We start from the raw sequence: 16,985 nt of genomic DNA, 5'->3' as shown, positions 1-16,985 counted from the left end.
AAATGTTAACCCTCACCATCCCCACCTGGGTCCCCATTACTTCTGGGCCCACAGTAGTCTCATTGTATTTCAATTTGACTTTGTACAGTGCTTGTCCCATGGTACTATGTACCATGACACTGTCCAATTTACGATGAAAGTACCACGGTACCTTTTGTAAGGGGTCTGGTCTATGCCATTGCCTTTGAAGCCAAGGATGATGAGGAGCTTGAACATAATGAATTGATAAGTGACAGCGATAAAAGTGACTCTCAGGATTAATAAATAATAATAATAGAACACGTAATTTAGGTAGGCATACATGTACTGCATATTTGTTTAATGCAGTTGTTAAAAGTTTTGATAATTTTAAGCGTGCTGATAGTAGGCCACATACAAACCTGCTGGTGTATTATAACATGTTTTGTTGTATTAACAATGTACACGTTTGCAAATAAACAATACATTGTTTTTGATAATAGCCTACTTATTGCTTATATTGTTCATTTTTAAAAACATTTTAGAAGTTTGTATTATTATTATTATTATGCTTCCAAGCTGGTATTACCAAACACGGCTATTCACATGAATCATATTAACACAATGCTCTGCAAACTAAGTCCTTCCCCAGCATTTTGTTTCTTCCTTCGTTTGTGTATTTGAAATACTAGAAACACAAGCAGTGTAAATAAATTAAGTACAAACAATTCTCTAAATTAGTTTAAATTACAGGGACACAAGACTTTTTAAAAAAGTTTTTAAGTCGTACTTATTATTATTATTATTATTATTATTATTATTATCATTACGTATGTGTGTTGCATGAATATTCTCGCAAATTCCCAATCCAAACCAGTCTCTGACCGCATTTTAGTGGCAACTGAGAGACTTGGCTTTGTTATGCAGCTGTCTGTACTGTCGATTGGACGTTTCCTGATTGTCGAGATGGGGGAGGTAGCGGAGCAGGGATAACGTCTGCAGACGAGTTACCCCTAACACTGATGCACACAATCACTGCAGCCCAGATTAGGGAAACGGCTTGTAGGCTGTCGGTGGCTGTGGGAGGTACTCAGCAGAGGAAAGAGGAAAAAACAGAGGAAAAAGGCTTGCGACTGCTGATCAGAAGGCCTTTAGTGGAAACTCAACTTCGTGGTGGCGCTTTGGTTAGTTATATATTTACATTTTGTTTCCTTTTTGCGACGTCCGTTAAGCAAAGGCGGGCAGATCCAAAAATGAAAGGACTGCACTAAGAAGAGTGGAAGAAATAGTGCAAATACCGTGTCCCCTTTTAGTTTTGGATAAACTGTCTTTTTCACAGCGCAAGGCCGCTTTTTGATGCAGCTACAGCAAAAGAATAGCGTTGTGTTGCCTGTCTAGATTTAAAAAGGCTGATTATAAACGGGACCTACAAACCCTTCACCCCGTGATTTAATCGTTAAAAAATAAATGCAAAAATAAGACCAGAAAGCCCACCAACAATTCTGATGTTCTGTTTACTTTGCAAGAACGGAACAAAATTGATCTGCTAGTACTGATTGAGTGATGCGTCCGATCTCTACAGCTGGGCAAAGCGAGAACGAATCACTGGAAGAATAGGAGCATCTCGTTTGTCTCTCCTTAGCGAGACCCTTTCACCTTACACAAGACGGTGCTCTGAACATATTTCCTGCAGAATGAATGCACAGCGTGTAATGTAAGATAACAAGGTAGATAACTTTGAGGCTGTAAAAGCATTTTTGAAAACCACTGCGCCATGCATTCATAAACCACACTTAATCTATTTAACATTATATTTACGGAAAACCAATACCTTGAAATTACTGTACCAAAGATAACAGTTAATACAAAATAAATTAGCAATACTAAAACGTGGACTTCTTTTTTAAACAAACAAAAATAAATAACCGCCCCAATTCATACACAACTACGTTTCGTAATTTAACGCCCTTGGTGTCTTGCTCAGAAGGTGATTTTGTCACCGGAGTTAATTTGCAAATATAAATGACACCTAATCGCCGAGTTGAAAGCTGGTTTACAACAGTTCTAAATTATCTTGTGCATCAGGTGGGAAAAGAGACTGTCCGTACTGCGTTCCACTGGGTCCTTTAGTTACTGTGTTTTGTTTCATCCACACTTTGGTGGTGCATTCTTTGGATGATAAAAAAAAAATACTCCTGCAACATCATGATCGAGTTGTCCAAGGGCATACAGTGACAGTGCTACGGAGCTTTGATTTTAGTTCCTGCAACTTCATTTAAGGTAAGGTGTTATGCAAACTTGTACAATTGTACTAATCTAGTAGTGCTTTGAAGGCATTTTATAATACAACCCAATGCACATTGTATTAGATTTTATTTTATAACCAGCACACCTTGACGGGCGTTAAACCATTGTTGCCCATAGGTTTTGTCAGTTTCTTTTAAATGCTGATTTTAATTTTATGATGTGTAACTGGGGTGGAATCATCAAGGTTCTTGGTCCATCAAAGTTATGAATCTAGTCAAGCATTGCTGTGGAAGACAATAGTTAAAATAAGTCTAATTACACCGACTAGACTTTTTGCCCTTTTTAATTTTGTACTATGAAGTAGAGACAATGTATAATCATTACTTAACTACATGATGTTTATCTGGAAACATATAACAGAATATATTGTGGGTTTAAATATAAATAGCAGAGAAATACAAAAACATGTTGGAGCTTTAAAAAGTGACAGTTTTACTTCATTGTTTAAAAAAAATTAAAATTTTATCTCAAAGTACAAAGTAAGACCTACCATAATACTGTCAATAGGTTGTCTGCCCACTGTTGGCAGCCAGGAGAGCTCTGTTTTAATGAGATCGGTCTGCAACAGGAGATTTGACAATTCCTCAACATTCAGCCACATGATACACTGCTGTTTGAAAGTGTGTCATATCTTCTGTCTTACCTATTGTGACTGTAATTGACTTGCAGCAAGGAGTTTTATTGCAGTACCCTATTTCAAAATGTCAGGGATATAATGTTGGAACAACTGGTTATCATAATATTATAAATAATTTGTTTTAATATTTATTTATTGTACTGAAAAAAATATAGATGATGCAATCTATAACCAGAAAGGAACTGTTACCTGGGGGGTGTTGAGTCAGTGTTTGCTCCATGCTGAGAGTAAATGTGGCCCCCTCTCAAATTTTCTTCAGTGAGGGGGTCAGTATGTTTGATTCAGAACCAACCACCATTTCTTTTTGTTTGTTCTAAATAAGCCAACAGTTTACTGACCTTTTGTTTCTGAAGAACAACAAATAAAACTGTAAAGCTATAGATACAACCAAGGTATCTACAATACTCACTGTCACTTGAGGAAAATAGTGGGAAATATGTCATGGTGATGCTGGTGTATCACTGAATACAGGATATTCATTGTACCAGATCACATTAGAACAGGGATTTTCAATCTTCAATCAGAACAAAAGGTATGTACAATAACATGATGCAACAAAATGCACAAGCCTTGGAGTTTGTGATTGATTCAATTATAAAAGTTTATAGTATTATAACGGGAGGGGAAAAATATATATAATATTTCATTTTTGGATAAAAATAGTCTCTCAAACAGGTTTCTAGTTGTTAGAAACATCAACATCATTTTATTGTTATTGCTAATTAATTAAAATCTGCAAAGCCTCTGTGCTAACCTCAATCACTCAGAAATGAAATGGCAATCATGTATTTTTATTGATAATAAAATTACAGGAAAGAAGGCAAAGAAAAGTTCACTATGCACGCATCTCTACAGCTGACCTCATTACGATTGTTGGCATTTTTAAGTCATTCCTGATGACTAAAACATACAGCACTGAGTATCACAGTGTGATGGATGTCTGCTTGTTGCCACACAGATCACTGAAGAAACTGGAGAGGGATTCAGTCGCAAGACTTTTTTGGCGTTTTTAATCTCTGACGGTATTTCGTCTTGATTGTCCTTTGCTAGTAATGTAGTATTGAGCCAACAATCCATATTTTTTCACTGGATTGAAAGCTAAAAACTCTTACTCTCACACCAGATGTAACCTCTTGTCAAATTAGACTGCATGGCAGTACTTCGGTTTCTGATTGGCCATACATTTTGTATTTTGAAATGAACCAATGGTACTTAAGTTATAATAAACTTTAAGTCGGGTCATTGGAATAAATAAATATCGAGCAGGCACAAATGCACACAGGAAATAAAATGAGTTAAAGACTAGGCTTTTAGTTTTTTAAAATACGTAATTTTTTATTTTTTTTTTAAATCCCAGACAGACTGCAGTAACTGCCCAACTGTTTAAATGGCATTTAAACAACAGGGCTTATTTAAAACGTACAGTTTTAGTATGTAAATTAGTCATGTGTGCATTGAACGCTTTGGTGTTGGCGATTAAACGTTGATTTACATGACAAAAGTTTGCAATAGATTGGCAAGTGGTACTAAATAAAATGCATTGTCTGCCATTTCAGAATTTGACTCGCGTACCTGTTTGAAAACCGCAGCATTAGAAAACCACATTACTAACACATACAGTTTAATAGTAGTAGTATTTAAAGGCCGTTGTCCTGACTGGTAAATTCTTACCTTCCATCTGCCCCTCTTATTTCCATATCAAAAATGGCATTTAAATAAATATTTTGGACAGTTTTCAAAACAACTTTAATGTATAATTTTTTTTTTCAAGGTTAAACGATGGCCTATGTTACACAGAACACGTCAAATATACAATATGTATTTTGTTGGTTTTTTGGATTTGCTATATTTTAATACTGCACATAATGATATGGTTTTGAAAATGCTACTTACCAAAACCGTGACTGCACGTGAACTGTATTACATAATAATTTCCTTTCATTGTATTGTAGGCATATATATAGTGCTCTATAAAATCACATACACTATATATTTTTTAATCATGCCGTTATAGGCCAACTGGTGAAATGGCCAGGAGACAGTTGGTGCTTAACACATACTGAATTATTTTGGCCCTGAATTTTAGCATTTTTTGTCAGAGAAAAGACAAATTTCACATTTTATAACATTACCCGAGGCTCCTTTTTCTTTTTTTTTTTTTTAAATCAGTGTTGTGGTTTTCATTTCTCATCTACTGCATTTTATCTATAAACTGTACTGTAGTATGCAGAAGTACACATTTCTCCCATTGACTTGCAAGGTCACTCCATATCTCCAAACATCAGATATTTTCTCTAGCAAATAGTTAAATTTACAGCAGATGAATTTCACAGTATTTTTAAGCACAAGTATAATAGCCTACGTTTCAGCAGTCACTGCAGAAGCTATTTACTTATTCTTCCAGAAGTAGTGGTCGGGTTTAACAGGAATAAAAGGTTATATTTGCGCCGGGCCATGTTGTTAAGAAGCCTGATGTTGTCGTCCAGGCTTTACTGTGAAGCTGACTGTAACCAGGGAGGGTGTGTGCGCATTCTACTGGATTGGAGAATAATGGCATGGGAGTTTAATTATGAAAACGCAAGTGTAAACTTGTAAAAAAGATTAGCCTGTCATCAGACGTGTCATGTTAGTACAAAATTCATTAATGTACAGAGTATTGGTATTGCATCTGGTCTGGGAAGGGAGACACACAGGAGCGTTAAGAGAAATTCAGCGGGAAAGTTTTTATTTCAGGGTGGCATTGGCGCAATGGTGCGGCCAGTGAGTGCCACGTAATTCAAGTGCGCATTATAGTATAATTTTAATCTAGCCCCCCATACTGTTGGAGAGAATGGTGGTGTGGCTTTATTTTAAAAAGCAGGCAGGAAAATAAAGTATGTGAGGAGGAAGAACTACTAACTAGGGAGAAAGTCTCAAATATCACTGATTGGAAATGTCTTTATTGTCCAATCCTGTCTTGTTCCTTCCATGTGCTTTGAAAAGGATCATCAGTTTTTTTGTGACACTGCAGCCTGATCTTTTAATACAATGCTTGGTAATGTAAAGTGATCAGATACTCTTTGAAGCAAAACATGCAATTAAAATGTTTGATTATTATCCATTTCACAACAAAACAACGCTAACAAAGAAATTAAACCTTAAAATAGGCTGTCTGCTTGCTTTGAGGTACCTTATTTGCTGACCAATTGAGATCTTCAAGGTTTCAATACAAAAAACATGAAACAGAAGGAGGGATACTGCAAGCGGTGTAGGATTAGATAAACTGTATTTCTATACAAATCCTCTCAAAGGCTGGTTAAAACTACTTTTGATTATTATAATCCTACAATGAGATGAATGAAAAAATGGATTGACATTTTTATTGGATTTAAAGTTTTGTGTAGAAGGACTAAACCTCAATACTAATACATGCTGGCACACAACACAAATACAGACTCCTATATTTTATGTATACAAGGTATTACAAATTATATAATATACATCTTTTCACATCTTTATTGTAAAAGTAATTGGGAAACTGATAATAAATTTGTCAGTAGAGGTTTAGTAGACATTGGATATGTAGTGTAAGGTCCTAAATTGCTGATAACATTTGACAAAAAAAATGTCATGCTTCCAAGAGTGGCCTCAAACCTTCTTGAATATGTAATAAAAAAATACACCTACAACATGCGAAATTTGAATGCAGCTAAAGGGACATTTCCAGTTTGAAGTTTTTTTCAATGTCACCAAAAGGTCACCTGAAATCCTTTTTAATTATCTGTATCATAAACAGATGTGTGAGTTATTATAATCATTATTTGGGGGGGGCTACCTGTATTGATGTCCCCTGACTTCTCTGAGAGCCACCCACTGTTCGGACCAAGCCCTGGGCAGGACGAGGTCACCGCCATGGTGAGGTCACCGCCGCAGATTATGAGAGAGCTGTGTCGTGATGAGGTTAACTCCACCCTCAGCGACATAGAATTATTAAAGATTGAAAACATATAAGAGAGGGCCTGCTGTTTGCAAAGGCCCAACATATAGAAGGGGGGACCCCACACAGGAGAGGTCCCCACCGTTTGGGAGATCCAACATCCGAGAGGGGTCCCCCTCGTTTGGGGGGCCCTGTATATAAATAAAGGCTTGAGAACCTGAAAGGAAGAAAGTAAGTGGAACTCTGGCTCGATTGAGAGCTGCAATCGATGAGTGGAGTTATAGACTTCTAAAGCTGGTGCCGAGGCACACCCCCAGATAACCTGAAAACAAGAAGATTGTGAAGATCGCCTTATGCACGGTTAGTTAGAATAAGTTTAGACCCTCGAATTGTGAGGGGAGCGATAGCGCATAAGATGCTAAAAGGTTGGGTTTGGCCAGGGTTTCCCTCCGACTCACTGAGAGAACCTCCCTCATGTAGGTAAAGGAAGTGCGATTCATTAATTCCTCAAAGGCTCCCGGCTCCCCACTAAAGATTCCTATGAGTGCAGACAATCAAAAAGAAGCACCACTGCATATACAAAGAAAGAAAGAAAGAAAACATTTAACACAACAAAGAAGTTTAGTAACTGGCTCCCTGCTGACTGTGAAGACCCTCCAATCAGTGGAAAGCGGGGGGGGGGGGGGGGGGGGGACGACTTTCTTTTTTTTATGGGGAAACCTTGGTGGGGACCACTACATGACTCTATAGAGTCTACCCCCTTTGTATTGCATTTGTCTAATCTAACACCTTGGGTACAGAACATATTGTCAGGTTGAAACTTAACTACTGTGTCCCAGTCTTAAACTTTACCAAAACACAAGACGTGGATATAAAGACGTACCTTCTTAGACCCACATCTCTCCCATGTAAAAATACCATAGACTTCATTAAACTTGGAACGGGTTGGACAATAGGAAAAAACACTTTACGTGTCCTTCACTTTTTTCACACTTAGAGTTCTAGCGTCTTAAAAAACCAAACGAAACAAAATGCAGTTAGACATATAGTTTCCATTGTTAGGTCATCAAATGTAGAGAAGCAGCCTTGATGGAGAATTAAAATTAAATTGCTCAGAATATCTGTAGAGATAGGATAAGATGTCTAAAAATGGTTGCATGAACGCTTTTATTTTGTTAAAAATCAGAAAATATTTGCTGACTGGAGTGGCTGGCTGCTGGAGTAGCTTGCTGTGAGACTGTCTGACCTGGGCCGCTGAAGATCTGACTAGGGTGTTGGGTGTTTGTTGGGTGGAAATATTGCTTCTGCTGAGATGGAATAACAATAGAATATGATAAGATTCACGTTTGCTCCCTGCTGGGACCTCACTGCCTTTTTTGAGGAGGGTGTTTGAGTTTGTTGAGAGTCCAGTCTTTTAAAGTACAGTCGCTCTGGAGGTGTATCCTTGGCCTGGAGCTGCTAAGATCGACAGGGACGTACTCTTTGGACGGTGGCTAATGGTATGCTGTCCTGTTCGGGAGTCGCCTGTTCGTATGTTACAGAGATACCTGATAGAGGAAAGAGTGGTGGGCTTACTGTATGCTGGGTTGAAGCTGTCGGAGAATGTTCCGATACACACAAGAAGCGATCTTCAAAAACCTCTGAATCTGAGGAAGAGGTGTGCGGCAAGTACTCCATATTTTAAATAGGAAGTAGGAGATCAAAGGATAGGGAGGAGCCTACCCATCGCCCCCTGAATCACACTTAATAGGTTAACATTTCATCACATAAATCACAGTTTGGCTTTTTGATATTTCTATGTGTGCTGTTAATGAATGCTATTTTTATTATTATTTTGCACTTTGTAAATAAAATCATATATACACATTAAGCACATTTTTGCACTAGACACGCTTTAAGGTATAATTCCATTTTGGTAGTGAAATAAAAATATTGTTATTGTTATCATATATAAATACTGTATACTTGTACACACTTTCAAAAGCCATCACAGCATGAAATTAACAGGGCATTATTACAAGGGTATAACAGTACAGTTTTTGCCATAATCACCAAGCTTTAACTTCAAACTGTCATTTTGAATTGAATCTCAAGCACTCTTATTTCTGAAGCAACAATATGCATGAAATGGCATTTAAAAAAAATAAATCCACATGAGGGGCTCTCACAAGCTATAAAGCCCATTTCTATATCAAATATGCTACAGATGTTTAGCCAACTTTACGTTACTATTTTTAAAAACAGCCTCTTAATTCAACGTTTACATAAGCAGTACATTATGCATCTAGTTATATAACTAAAGTAGCTTCCCCTGTTGTTGTTATTATTATTTTTATTATTATTTGTTATTACAGTGTTAACTATTATAATTTACTTGCCTCGCTGTTGTCAGTGCCGGTAGATTCTGTTGCTTGACCATCTCTACTGCTGTCCTCTTCATTTTCAGCTTGAGCTGGTGAATATATAACTATCAGACAAAATTGTCAGGTTCGATGATTGGTCGATCACCAATTATCTCGTTCAGCTCTTGATAAAATGGGCAGGTTTTCCGCTCACCTCATCACTCCATAATGCTCTTGCCATTTTTATTTGCAAAATATGCGCGCTGATGCGTGAACTTTGCACCTTGACATTTGGCTTGACCCTGTTGCATTCACGTTTAATTTTTTAACCCGAGGTGAGCGCTTCATCCTGGGTTGAAAATGTTGGCAGGGTTTGACAGGGTTTGACAGTTTCACCTCGGGTTGAAATTACGGTGAAAGCACGCTGTTCGACCCAGGGTAAAATTTGAACTCCACCCCTGTATTCAACATTTAGGCCACTGTCTACCGCCATACAGTATGTGTCTTAAAATCCTGTTAAATTACTCTGCAGTAAGACCAACATGTTGCAAAATATTTTTATTTTTTAGAACTCATGGAAATTTATCCACATCAGTGGTATAAGTAACTATATATCGACTCGTTGGCGTTCCCTTACCCAAGTCGAGCATTCACAAGACATTCTTTAAGTAAAGCAAATTACTTACAATATTTTTGTACAGCTGGAATCTTTTTTTAAAAATGCTATTGCCTTCTTCCCAATAAAATGTAAGACCTACAATGTGTCTGAGTCTTAGCAAAGTTGTTATTGTATAATGTAATTGAAAATTAAAAGCAAACAGTCAAATCCACTTCTTTGTAGGAGTGGTTCCATTGCCATGAGAATGAGCTGTTGACTGCCAGGTTTTCTGAGATGGTTCAGTATAGGCATGTGTGGCAGTGGCCTAAGTCTCATAGACAAGGAAATCCAGTATATACCAAGACCAGTACAATAAAGGGAGATTATATTAACAGTTATTTTTAGCTCCTTCATGCCCTTATTAACATAATTCTACATATATCTTGCCTCTAGCTACACTGATTAGCATATCACCATTAGTTGTGCAAGAGATTACGAAGGGGTATTGCCGTCATTTAGGGTGCTCGCTCTTCACCGATAGTCACGTATGCAGCTTCATCAGTCCTACCAAGTACATCTTGGACGGGGTACTGTAATTGTGTTGTGTGAAAAACCACTGCTTCTGCATTAATAACCCTCCATTATACCTGTCTTTTTCTGTACTATTACTGTGCTGAAACCTAACCTGGTATTACTGTCCTTTTCACATCCCAGTGTACAACCGAACATTTCTATGTGCTTCTTTCATCTTTCTTCAACTTCAAAGGGATTTAATGGGCAGATTAAATGGCTATTACTGCAGCACGATTTAGTAAACCAGAAGTGACAGGTGCAAAGTAACTTAACAAAAGTGCTAACCCACTTGCAAAGGGATCTGCAAAATAAACAAGTATCAGCATTATGAAAAAGTGTGTGTATTATATATATAAAATTATGTAATATAGTGTGACCTACTGTACGTACAGGCTAACACCTACATATATCCCCAGACTCGCAAAAAATAAATAAAAAATGTCAACATGATAATTGATAAGTTGTCTAGATAGATGTAAAAAGGTAAGTGTGGCATTAGTGTAGACATATTTGTATGACAGCTGTATCCCTGCTGCCAGGGATACGTATCCCCTACAGGAAATAAAAATAAAAAAAAAAGCACAATGATATACAATACTGTTTACGACCAGACATGATTTGAACAACAGTAGAAGTAAGAGATTACACCCTTTTATGCTCACTTCAGTTTCTCTTCACTGCTGTCAGTCACATGACTGGTAACTGACACCCCTTGACAGGCAGTACTACAAAAACAGCATCTACTGGAAACTAACAAATGCTGTTGCATTTTAGGTATTTTGGCTGAATACAAAACATTCAATCAACTGCTGAAACATCTGTCAGTCAATTTTATGGTGGGTTTATGGTTTCAGTAGACAGTATGTTCTGAGGCTGTATTGTGCAGATAACGTGTTATATGACAATTCTAGTTCTAGCAAGAACGGATTTGATACGGGCGCCAATATTGTGAATTCACCAAGTACACATAGTTGTCTATATGTAAAATTTTTGCGTTATCTTAACTGCTAATCTGTGTATGATGAAAGTGAGGATTCCAGAATTACTCCCTTACTCCCATTTATAAAACAGTTTATTGTGTTCTATTGCTGAGGACGTCTTCCCACACTGTGATTCTCTTATTGTCTGTTATTTGATTTGAGAAGTTCTCAAGATGCCTCAAAACTCCAGGAGATTACTATTGGACAATAACAGAAAGAATCTGTCACCTCACTTTGTGTAAGGCTTTTTTTTTGTTGGTCATTTAAAAAAAAATAAACATTGAAATTGAGAATAACAAGCCCTAGATTAAAACAAATAATACTTTCTTCAGCACAGGGCTACAGAGGCACTGTCCAGGTAATTTAACTGTGCATGTGAAAAGAGCCTTTAGTTAAGATCAGATTTTAATCCATTCTGGGGGTCTTGTAAATCTCCCTCCCGACCTGTGAGGGCGCTAAGCAGCGAGAACAGAGTTCCCTGGACGGGCTGGTCTGACAGTTCTTTCCCTGGATTCAAGGGCAGTCGGCCAGCCAGGAAGGGGGCGAGACTGCGTTGCAATAACGCATTGACCCGGAAGGGAAATGACGTAGCAGCCGCAGATTGGAGAGGCGGTTGCACTCGTTTACCAAGAGGTTGTGTGACGGCATAAAAGGGGAAGATTTTTGTGAATCTGTGTTATTATTTGGACCTACCCAATACCAAGCATTGTGTACTGTCTGTATTTCTTTTAACTCTTTGCAGTCCTGGTCCAACATTACAATTTTCCCTTTCCAGTCTTATGTCTGACCCTGGCTGACATCATCAGAAAGACATAAAGCACAGCTCTCTGTCGTTTTTTTCTCCGGAAAAAGCTGAGAAAACCTTTCGCTTGCCGAGTAAGACCGACAGGAGACGAAAAAAACAAAAAAGGGCGTATTTGATAGCCCCATGCACAACCTAGGTAAGACAGACATAAACAAAGGAGATAGCTGATTCTGCATCCAGCGCTCAAAGAATATGACATTTGCAGAGCTTTTTGAGATGTTACAGTAGTAAAATAATGCATAAGCATAGGTACTGTGGCATGATGCAAAATACTCACTACCTTCTACTTCACTATTTTTACACATGCTCAATTTTAAACTAAATGTGGTTCTTGGATGAATGCTTGCTACATTATTTTATATTTAAGCATCCCTGTGAGGGGGACCTTGTATGAGTTTGCCAATCCACTGCAGTCGCCTCACCAACTTCCTGTAATACGGTATCTCATAAACCCTTTTGGTTGGCAACTGCATGTTTTCAGTTTTATAGCAACTCTTTAGGCAAAATCTAACGGCACCCTTTACGTTGACAATATTGGGGTGATGTGACTTTTTGTATCTGGGTGATAAAGACCTAGAAGTTCAAGATAATCCCTTTCATACCGGTACATACAGTAGCTCTGCTGCGCCATTCTGTTGCTCAGGTTATAAAAACCATGACATTGACTAGGGATGCAAACCAGTTATGATCGTTTGCATAACAACAGCATAACCATCAGCCTATATATATATATATATATATATATATATATATATATATATATATATATATATATACACAGTGCCTTGCAAAAGTTTTCAGACCCCTGACCAATTCTCTCATATTACCGAATTACAAATGGTACATTGAAGTTTTGTTCTGTTTGATATTTTATTTTTAAACACTGAAACTCAGAATCAATTATTGTAAGGTGACACTGGTTTTATGTTGGGAAATATTTTTAAGAAAAATAAAAAACTGAAATATCTTGCTTGCATAAGTATTCAACCCCTGTGCTGTGGAAGCTCCCAGTTTGCACCGATGAAAGAAATTGCCCTAACGAGGACACAATTACCTTACCATTGGCCTCCACCTGTGAACCATTAAAGTTGCTGTCACATTTTCTGGATAAAAACCCCACTGTTGAAGGATCATTGGTAAGGCTGTGAATCTGAAGGAAAATGAAGACCAAAGAGCATTCTGCAGAAGTTAGAGATAAAGTAATACAAATGCATAGATTAGGGAAAGGGTACAAAATAATATCCAAGTGTTTGGATATCCCAGTGAGCACAGTTGGATCAATAATCAGGAAGTGGAAGCTGCATCACACCACCCAGGCACTGCCAAGAAAAGGCCGTCCCTCAAAACTCAGCGCTCAAACAAGAAGGAGACTTGTGAGAGAAGCCACAGAGAGGCCAACAATCACTTTGAAGGAGCTACAGAGTTCAGTGGCTGGGAGTGGAGTAATGGTGCACCAGTCAACCATATCAAGAGCTCTGCATAACACTGGCCTATATGGGAGGGTGGCAAGAAAGAAGCCATTACTCAAAAAGTACCATCTGAAAGCACATCTGGAGTTTGCCAGAAAGCATGAGAGTGACCCAGCTGCGATGTGGGAAAAGGTTTTGTGGTCAGATGAGACCAAGATAGAGCTTTTTAGCCAAAACTCAAATCGCTATGTGTGGCGCAAACCTAACACTGCCCATGCCTCAAGACACACCATCCCTACAGTGAAGTATGGTGGTGGCAGCATCATGCTGTGGGGATGCTTCTCATCAGCAGGGACTGGGCATCTTGTTACAATTGAAGAAAGAATGGATGGAGCAAAATACAGGAAAATACTGCAAGAGAATCTGCTTGTCCACCAAAAAACTGAAGCTTGGGAGGAAATTCACCTTTCAGCAGGACAATGATCCCAAGCACAAGGCCAAAGCAACATTGGAGTGGCTCAAGAACAAAAAGGTGAATGTCCTACAGTGGCCCAGTCAAAGTCCTGATCTCAATCCCATTGAGAATCTGTGGCACTATTTGAAAATTGCGGTCCACAAGCGTCGTCCAACCAACCTGAACAACCTGTAGCAAATCTGCCAAGAAGAATGGGCCAAAATCACTCCGACACTGTGTGCAAAGCTGATACATACTTACCCCAAAAGACAAAGCTGTTATTGCAGCAAAAGGTGGCTCTAACAAATATTAATGTGTGGAGATTGAATACTTATGCAAGCAAGATATTTCAGTGTTTTATTTTTCTTAAAAATATTTCCCAACAAAACCAATGTCACCTTACAATAATTGATTCTGAGTTTCAGTGTTTTAAAATAAATTATCAAACAGAATGAAATTTCAATGTACCATTTGTAATTCAGTAATATGAGAGAATTGGTCAGGGATCTGAATACTTTTGCAAGGCACTGTGTGTGTGTGTGTGTGTGTGTGTGTGTGTGTGTGTGTGTGTTTTATATATATATATATATATATATATATATATATATATATATATATATATATATATATATATATATATATATAAAAGCATGTTAAAAGCATTTAATTAATGTTGTAATTATTTTTATGTTAGAAACAAGTTTGTCATTTGAAACAGGCGTAAACTGTCTGTTTCAGTTGCAGGTACTGACAATAAGTTTAACCAATAGGAGAGTCAAATATCTGCCAAGTTTTAAGCAGCTGTCCAGTCGTAAGCAAGCAGAGGCCGTACACTGTATTCTGCATGAAAATTGAAGGCGAGAGAGTAGCTAATGGGAAAGTGAAAGATCTGACAGCTGTCCAATCATTCGTGAGCAGAGGCGGGGTGTTAATATGTCGGGTAAGTACTGAATTTCGGTGACTGTTCTTGAGAAAAATAATACATTTCAGTATTTAGAATTTAATTTTCTCTCCTATATATTTTTCAATTAGACAAAGGAAACACTGTAGTAGATTTATTTACGAATCCACTTTCTCTGATACTTGTACTAGAGATGAGCGATCTTTAAAGCAGAGTAGTGTTGACAAATTTGCCCAATTGAAACAAAGCGAGATGTTATCAATGCTCTTATTTTATTTGAGTTTATTCATGGTTATCTGTGTAAACATGCTATTTAAAAAAATATTGCATTGCATATTTTATATAATTTATTTAAAGAATAAGTGCAGCATGCACAATTACTGCCTGAGACGTGGCCTTATCAGTGAGCCAAAAATAACTCTCACTAAAACACACTCTCTCTCTCTCTCTCTCTCTCTCTCTCTAGAGAATAAATAGGTATACTGTAGGTGGAAAAAAAAAACCCACTCGTTCCTTTCACTTGGCAGCCTGATTTTTTTTAATTATGGAGAAAATGAAAGAACATGGTTTATAACAAGTTGTTTTCAAAAGTTGCCAATATTTTTTCTTATTTATCTTTCTTATTCTGCCTTGTAATTTCTAATTCAAATTTTTTACACACTAGTTCTTTGTGTAACTGAAAACCACAGGTATAATATCAGCGTGAAATAAAACATTTTATACGGAAAATACAGGAAGGTGTGCAAACTTATACATCAGACCAGACTGGCATATGTAGAGAACACATTAAAAAAATGCAAAAATAAACTGCACTTTATGCTTTCATTTCAACGAACATGTGTGGCACAGTCAATCAGAATCATCATGGATGAAAATGAAATAAACAAATCCTTCCCTCCAGGAGGAATGAAAGGAGAGGGCGTGGATTTAATCAGCCTATCGGGGACTTCCTTTATTAACAAGCACTCGCTAAGGCAGGAGATGCCAAATCACTCACTAATTTGATTGCCTGTGCCTTTTAAAGGTGTAGTCTTGAGGCGCACTAGAGGCGTTATTGTTAGTGACAGTCAGTGTTTGTAGCGGTCCCGTCACGGACCGTTTGCTGTCAGTCAAACTGACAGGTGGCTTCAGTCTCTGCCCGTCAACTAGCTTTTAAAACCATTTGATGGGTAATTGCCAATTAACGTAAACGCTGATATATGAACTATGTATTATTTTGTTGGTTCTCTGTTTTCAAGTCATATCAGACAAGTGTACTTTTCATGCTAGTACTAGTAGACTCTTATTAGCAGTTACCAAGATAAATGCCCAGGACCCTATACATAAGTGAAACTGCCTATAATAGAAGATACAAAAATATTCTGACCACTGGCTCTGGTTACTCCAGCCTTTCTTGTTTGCGGCTTCAGCTGAGTGTGTTTGTGTCCTGTTCCCAAGGAGATGGCTGAGTGACACTGACACTGGGGGGACAAGAAGCACTCAAAGCTTAAAACAACCTCCTGTAAAATATTTTTATAAAAAGAACTACAGTTTTAACGGGTCCAGATGTGATGTGACATCATCACAGACAATTGATTAGATCTGTGTAAAATGCCATACACCACCTAGTGAAGCTATGTTACACATGCTGTATATGAATAGGACTGCAGTTCAATCCAGTTAGGTTCTGATATTCTTCTAAATCATAGACCAGCTACTTGGAGAAAAAAACAAAGCTTCTTAACAGGTTTTCTGGGAAAGAAAAGCAAATCCATAGGCTCAACCAGCCGTGAGCAGATGTCAGAATCCATGGGGATTATCTGTTCTAAACAGAAGTCTGTTCTAAATTGTCCTCCAGTGTGACAATCACTGTACAACAGTCAGGATTTTCATAATTGTGTGGCATAAATCCACAATAACATTGGAAAATGTTTTTCAGAATGCAGATCAGATCAGTAGTAAGTCAAAGATATTTTTACAGTTTTTTTTTTTTTTTTGTGCAGAATGATAACACATCTGTGTATGGAACTGTTTAAAATTATAATGCCTCATGTTCAGTTATACAGTAAATAAAAAATCACGTACCGGAATGCAACCATTGCAGAGTTGTTAAAATTCCAGAACAT

The 16,985-nt window shown here is 37.6% G+C and overlaps 1 protein-coding gene across 2 annotated transcripts in view; it reads left to right on the top strand.

The window, feature by feature from the left end:
- The first annotated feature begins 932 nt into the window (after positions 1–932).
- LOC121318500 (LARGE xylosyl- and glucuronyltransferase 1) overlaps positions 933–16,985 on the top strand; it is an 82,329-nt gene continuing 66,276 nt past the window's right edge. Inside the window, exon 1 of one of the 2 annotated variants that reach the window (XM_041255233.1) lies at positions 933–1,142. The gene's annotated coding sequence lies outside the window, so the exon portion shown is untranslated. Of the gene's footprint in view, positions 2,239–16,985 lie in introns of both variants that reach the window. The other variant, XM_041255232.1, reaches the window with a different exon arrangement.

This window comes from Polyodon spathula, chromosome 7, assembly GCF_017654505.1.
Source record: "Polyodon spathula isolate WHYD16114869_AA chromosome 7, ASM1765450v1, whole genome shotgun sequence".
Classification (NCBI taxonomy): domain Eukaryota; kingdom Metazoa; phylum Chordata; class Actinopteri; order Acipenseriformes; family Polyodontidae; genus Polyodon; species Polyodon spathula.
Note: the sequence above shows the minus strand (reverse complement) of the source record. Positions and strands in the feature narration are given on the sequence as shown.